This window comes from Theropithecus gelada, chromosome 18 (assembly GCF_003255815.1).
Source record: "Theropithecus gelada isolate Dixy chromosome 18, Tgel_1.0, whole genome shotgun sequence".
Lineage (NCBI taxonomy): Eukaryota > Metazoa > Chordata > Mammalia > Primates > Cercopithecidae > Theropithecus > Theropithecus gelada.
This window is the reverse complement of record NC_037686.1, coordinates 52,720,390-52,726,389: the sequence shown is the minus strand read 5'-3', so window position 1 is coordinate 52,726,389 and position 6,000 is coordinate 52,720,390. Positions and strand designations below refer to the sequence as shown.

At 39.2% G+C, this 6,000-nt stretch overlaps 1 pseudogene; it reads right to left on the bottom strand.

The window, feature by feature from the left end:
• Positions 1–3,717: 3,717 nt before the first annotated feature.
• On the bottom strand, positions 3,718–3,816 carry LOC112611732 (annotated as a pseudogene).
• Positions 3,817–6,000: the final 2,184 nt, after the last annotated feature.

Genomic DNA, 6,000 nt, shown 5'->3' with positions numbered 1-6,000 from the left:
ATGGAGACAGTAAAAAGATCAGTGATTGTCAGGGCCAGGCGCAGTGGCTCACGCCTATAATCCCAGTACTTTAGGAGGCCAAGGCGGGTGGATTACCTAAGGTCGGGAGTTTGAGACCAGCGTGACCAACATGGAGAAACCCTGTCTCTACTAAAAATACAAAATTAGCTGGGCATGGTGGCACATGCCTCTAATCCCAGCTGCTAGGGAGGCTGAGGCAGGAGAATCGCTTGAACCTGGGAGGCAGAGGTTACGGTGAGCTGAGATCATACCATTGCACTCCAGCCTGGGCAACAAGAGCGAAACTCCGTCTCAAAAAAAAAAAGAAAAATCAGTGATTGTCAGGGTTTTTAGGAAAGGGAGGGATGAATAGGCAGAACACAGAGGGTTCGTAGAAAGGGTAAATATTCTGTATGATACTACAATGGTGGATACACATCTTTATACATTTGTTCAAACCCATAGGATGTGAAATACCAAGAGGGAAACCTAATGTAAACTATGGACTTTGGGGGACAATGATGTGTCAATGTTCGCTCATGGATTGTTACCAGCGTGCCACTCTGGTGGGGGGTGTTGGTAATGGGGGAGGCTGTGCTTGTATGGGGACAAAGGATACGTGTGAAATCTCTGTACCTTCCTCTTGCTTTTGCTGTGAACCTAATAATGCTCTTAAAAGATAAAGTATTTCTATAAATAAGGAAAAGGAAAACATCATATCAAAGAGCTCCTGGGTTTTCAGAGGATAAGGACTCAAAATTCAGAGCACACTGGACAGCTCGCCATTTCACTTCCGTAGATTTTGCCTAATTGACTTCACCACTTCCTTCCTAAAATATGTGTTGTTATCAATCCTCCAGGGCCTGTAATTATCTACTGGTCAATGTGTCCTCTGTTCTGATTTACTTTCTAGAATTTCACAGCCACTGGGAAATTTTCACTCATTAAATGGCATATATAAATAGAAGATGCTAAATAATCATGACTAGCAAGAAGAGTATTCCCTCAGTTGAATATGAAGTGCTTGAAAGGGTATTTAGAATGTGATATAAATGTCTGGTTTTACATCACATAAGAGGTGGGCTGAAGGAGAAATGAATTTGGGGTGGCATGAAACTGCTTCATAAATGCTTAAGGTAATTAAGGTGTGGGCATGGTGCTCTTTGCTGATGTCAATATAGACAGTTAAAATATGTTTAATTATTTGTGTTGTATTTACTATTACTTTTGAACTCACTGTTATTTCATGTGGAATGGGTCTTTCTGCTATTAGCTACAAGTTTTTCCTACAGGGCCAAAAAAAAAAAATTCATCAGAAATACCTACATCATTTAAGATTGCTTTTTACAAAAACCTTTTCACATGTCAAATTTCCTCTAACATTAAAAGTGTTTTGAATGCAACTGATTCCCTTAGATGCTCTTTAGTATTTTAACAAAGTTCCCTTCTCAAGCCTTTTCTAAGAAGGGGGGAGAGAGAGAGAGAGAGAGAGAGAGAGAAAGGGGGAGTGAGAGAGGCAAAGTGAGAGACCCTGAAAAGTACTGTGTTTTCCCAAGTAGGGCAAGGGCATTCTAAAGATGGGTTATATATCATTCCAAGAATGTCTTAAAAGCACAAAGTAACTACTGCAGTAACATCTCCAGTCTGACCCTCTCCACTCTTCTTCTTCAAAAAGCAGACTGGACCAACTTAGTGAAGGAATAGGATGAACCACTATTCTCCTACAACCATTCCTTCTCATTACTTCAATTTAAAGCAGTGGTTCTCAAAGTGTTGTCCTCAGACCAGCACATCAGCATCGCATGGGAATTTATTAGAAATGCAAATCCCCCAGCTGCCCCACACCCACTGGATCAGAAACTCTGGGGCTGGAGCCCAGCAATCTGTTTCACAGGCCCGGTGGGAACTTCTAAGGCAAGCTAACATTTCAGAGTTGTTGATTTACAGCAGCCATTTCAAACTTGGCTGCACATTGGAGTCACTTAAGGAGCTTAAAAACTACAGCTGTCTGGGTCCTGCCCTCAGATACCATGTTGTACTGTAATTTGTCTGGGAAGTAGCCTGGTATCGGGACTCAAAGCTCGCTAGGTAATTCTAATACACAGCAACATTCAAGGACAGAAACACTGCTTCAGACCTTATTTCACTCCCCATGAAAATAATACTGTCTGGGAAAAGATGCCAGCTCAGCGGGCTGGAACCTAAGAGATACTTAGTAAAGGAAACCAACCTCAGGTACCCTTCCTTAGTTATATGTGAACTCAGATGCAGGCACCCTTGATTCTCCAGAACTGTACTGAGTCCCATAGTCTTCTCCTGAGCACCCAGATGTTCCATGTTGCACGCAGAGCTCAATCCTAAGGGACATCACCTGTGCTAACAGCAACAGGAGAGGATTTTCAGGAAATGATCAAATAAAACTTGATTCTTATATTTCATGCTAATCAGGAGAGGATTGGTGGAAAATAATTAAATTAAACATGATTCTTACAGGTGATGCTACATTTGAGTTTTAGATTTGGGGGTAAAACTTCTTGTAACCAAGGATACTGGCGCCTTAGTATCTATTAACAACAAGTAAAAGTATAATTTAAGATACAAAGCCTATGCTTCCTTCCATTCTGTAAAGCAGCCTTGGTTGTACCTTCCCTGCACTCCCATTTTCACTTTATTTTAGCACAAACAAGGCTGTCTTCCAGGTAATTGCTTCCTGTCTGTCGCTGCTGGTAGGCTACCGGCAAATATTATGCAGCTCTGCATTCGCAGGCACTAGTGCTCAGAAGCCATTTCTTAATGCTTGTTGAAGGAATCAGCGAATGAACTATAAAAGCTTCACACGATCTTCAAGACAGAATTTATATATTCTGTCAGCAACCACAAAAAAAACAGATTTGTGTCTTTAGCGTGACAAAAGCTATAAAAAAATAGTTTTTTACACAGAGGACTGAGACCTTTTTTCTTAATTTTCCCTTGTTCCCAACAAAATCTTTAGAAAACTACAAGATTGAAATTTAAAAAAAAAAAAGAAAGACGAAGTAGTTCTGACCTTCTAGGAAAAGAGGAGTGCAGTGCATTCAAATTCCCTCAAAAAAAAAAAAAAATCCAGTAACAGGATAAAATATTTATCAGGAAAGAACGTCTCTACAATGCATGTTTGTGCATTTTTGTGCATACAGATTTCTCATGTGTGTGAGAAATAGGGCAATGGTAAAATTTTTAAAAATGGAAATCTGTTTTGCAAATAATAAAGTAATGTAGCTACTTTCATAATAGTTTACTTAGGATTTATATTCTAAACACAATCTCTAAAAAGGGGGTCAACAACCTCTTTGTGAAGGGTCCAACAGTAAATATCTAAAGCTTCGTGAGCCATGTGGTCTCTGTTGCAACTACTCAACTCTGCCTTCTGTAACACAGAAAGCAGCCATAGATTATATGCAAATGAATGGATGTGACTGTGTTCCCATAAAATTTAATTTCTGCTCTCCAAATGTGGCTCAGATGTATTCCTTCCTTTTCTTCTCCGCTATTGACATCTATGGCCTTCACCCTCATTAGAGCTCTGAAATCCTGGCTTAGCCATCTCATTCATTCATTTATTCAACAAATTCTTGTCCAGCATCTGAGATGTGCCTAGGCATTGGGGTACGTCCTTGGGAATCTAGGAGAGAAGAAAGCTCTTCTGATGGTTTTTTTTGTTTTTTGTTTTTTGTTTTTAATAGAACGCTGCACAAATGTGTGTCATCCTTGCACAGGGGCCATGCTAATCTCTGTATCATTCCAATTTTGGTATGTATGTGTTGCCAAAGCAAGCACCCTGCTGGAGTTTACAGTATGGGGGGAGAGACAGACTACACGTAAAATAACCGTGAGTCAGAGCAGTGGTTCTAATGGAACGAGGGGTAGGGGTTCCCTCCTGGGGCCATTTGATGATGTTTGGAGACAGTTTCTGTTGCCATATCTGGGGATGAGGTGCTTCTGGCATCCAGTGAGCAGAGTCCAGGGATGCTGCAAAACGTCCCACAAGGCACAGGACAGGTCCCCACAACAAAGTTATATCCAGCCCAAAATGTCAGTGGTGCTGAGGGTCAGAAACTCTGAATTAGGGATAAGATCAATGCTCTAAGAAAGCAAACAGGGAGCTATGAGGGCACTTGATTTAGATCAAAGTCTTCAGGAAGATGTCTTTGAGGAAACGATATGCAGATGAGTCCTGAAGGGTAAACAGGATTTCATCAGGTAAGGGGGTATCCAGGGGCAGAGCAAATGTGAGGACTGTTTAAAGGATACCAATTCCTGTGCCCCACCCCAATCAGTTCAGTCCAAGTCACCCAAATTCTGTTGTTTTTTAAGTTTATTGGATTAGAATGAATCGACAAGCTTTAAAAGCAAAAAGATAATTTTTCTGAAGCATGTTTCAAGGCTGATGGTAAGACTATATAGAAAAAAACATTTATGATATAGGACAGAGAAAATGATTGAGAAGGGGGGGATGAAATCAAAACCACATATAGAGTATCACATTTATTGACTTGCATATGTTGCAGTAGCTTTGAATCCAGGGATAAATCCCACTTGACCATAGTGAATGATCTTTTTAATGTGCTGTTGAATTCTCATTGCCAGTATTTTGTTGAGTATTTTTGCATCTATGTTCATCAGGGACATTGGTCTGTAACTTTCTTTTCTTGTAGTGTCTGTGTCCAGTTTTAATATCAGGGTAATGCTGGTCTCATAAAATGAATTTGAAAACATTCCTTTCTCTTCAGTTTTTTTGGAAGAGTTTGAAAAGGATTAGTATTAGTACGTTTTTAAATGTTTGGTAGAATTCAGCTGTGAAGCCAATCAGTCCTGGGCTTTTCTTTAACGGGACGCTTTTTATTACTGATTGAATCTATTTGTCTATTACTGGTCTATTCAGATTTTCTATTTCTTCATGATTCAGTCTTGGCAGGTTGTATGTATCTAGGAATTTACCCATTTCTTTTAAGTTATCCAATTTATTGGGGTATAACTGCTCATGGTAGTTTCCTGTGACCTTTTGTATTTCTTTTTTTTTTTTTTTTTTTTTTTGGAGAGAGAGTTTTGCTCTGTCACCCAGGCTGGAGTGCAATGACATGATCTTGGCTCACTGCAACCTCCGCCTCCTGGGTTCAAGCACTTCTCCTGCCTCAGCCTCTCGAGTAGCTGGGATTACAGGTGCTCACCACCACACTCAGCTAATTTTTGTAGTTTTCAGCAGAGACAGGGTTTCACCACGTTGGCCAGGCTGGTTTCAAACTCCTGACCTCAGGTCATCTGCCTGCCTCAGCCTCCCAAAGGACCCTTTGCATTTCTGTAGTATCAGTTGTGATGTCTTCTCTTTTATTTCTGATTTTATTAACAGAATGAAGAACAAAAATTATATGATCTCAATAGATATAGAAAAAGAATTTGATGAAATTCAAATTCATTTCATAATAAAAACTCTCAACAACTTTGGCAGAGAAGAAATGTACCACAACACAATAAAGGCCTTAAATGACAAGTCCACAGTTAACATTTGCAACAGTGAAAAGTTTAAAGCATTTCCTCTAAGATCTAGAACAAGACAGGAATGCTCAATCTCACTACTTCTTTTCAACATTTTACTGGAAGTCCAAGCCTGTGCAATTTGGCATGAAAAAGAAATAAAAAACATCCAAATTGGAAGGAAGTAGTTAAATTGTCCCTGTTCACAGATAGTATGATCTTATATATAGAAAATCTCAAAGACTTCACCAAATAAAAACCATTATAACTGACAAATTCAGTAAATTTGCAGAATACAAAACCAACATACAAAAATCAATAGCATTTCAACACTAACAACAAACTATCTGAACAAGAAATTAATAAAACAATCTCATTAAAAATATCAACAAAAGAACAAAATACCTCGTATAAATTTAACCACAGACGCGAAGATCTATATATTGATAACTATAAAGCATTGATGAAAGGAACTGAAGAAAACAGAAG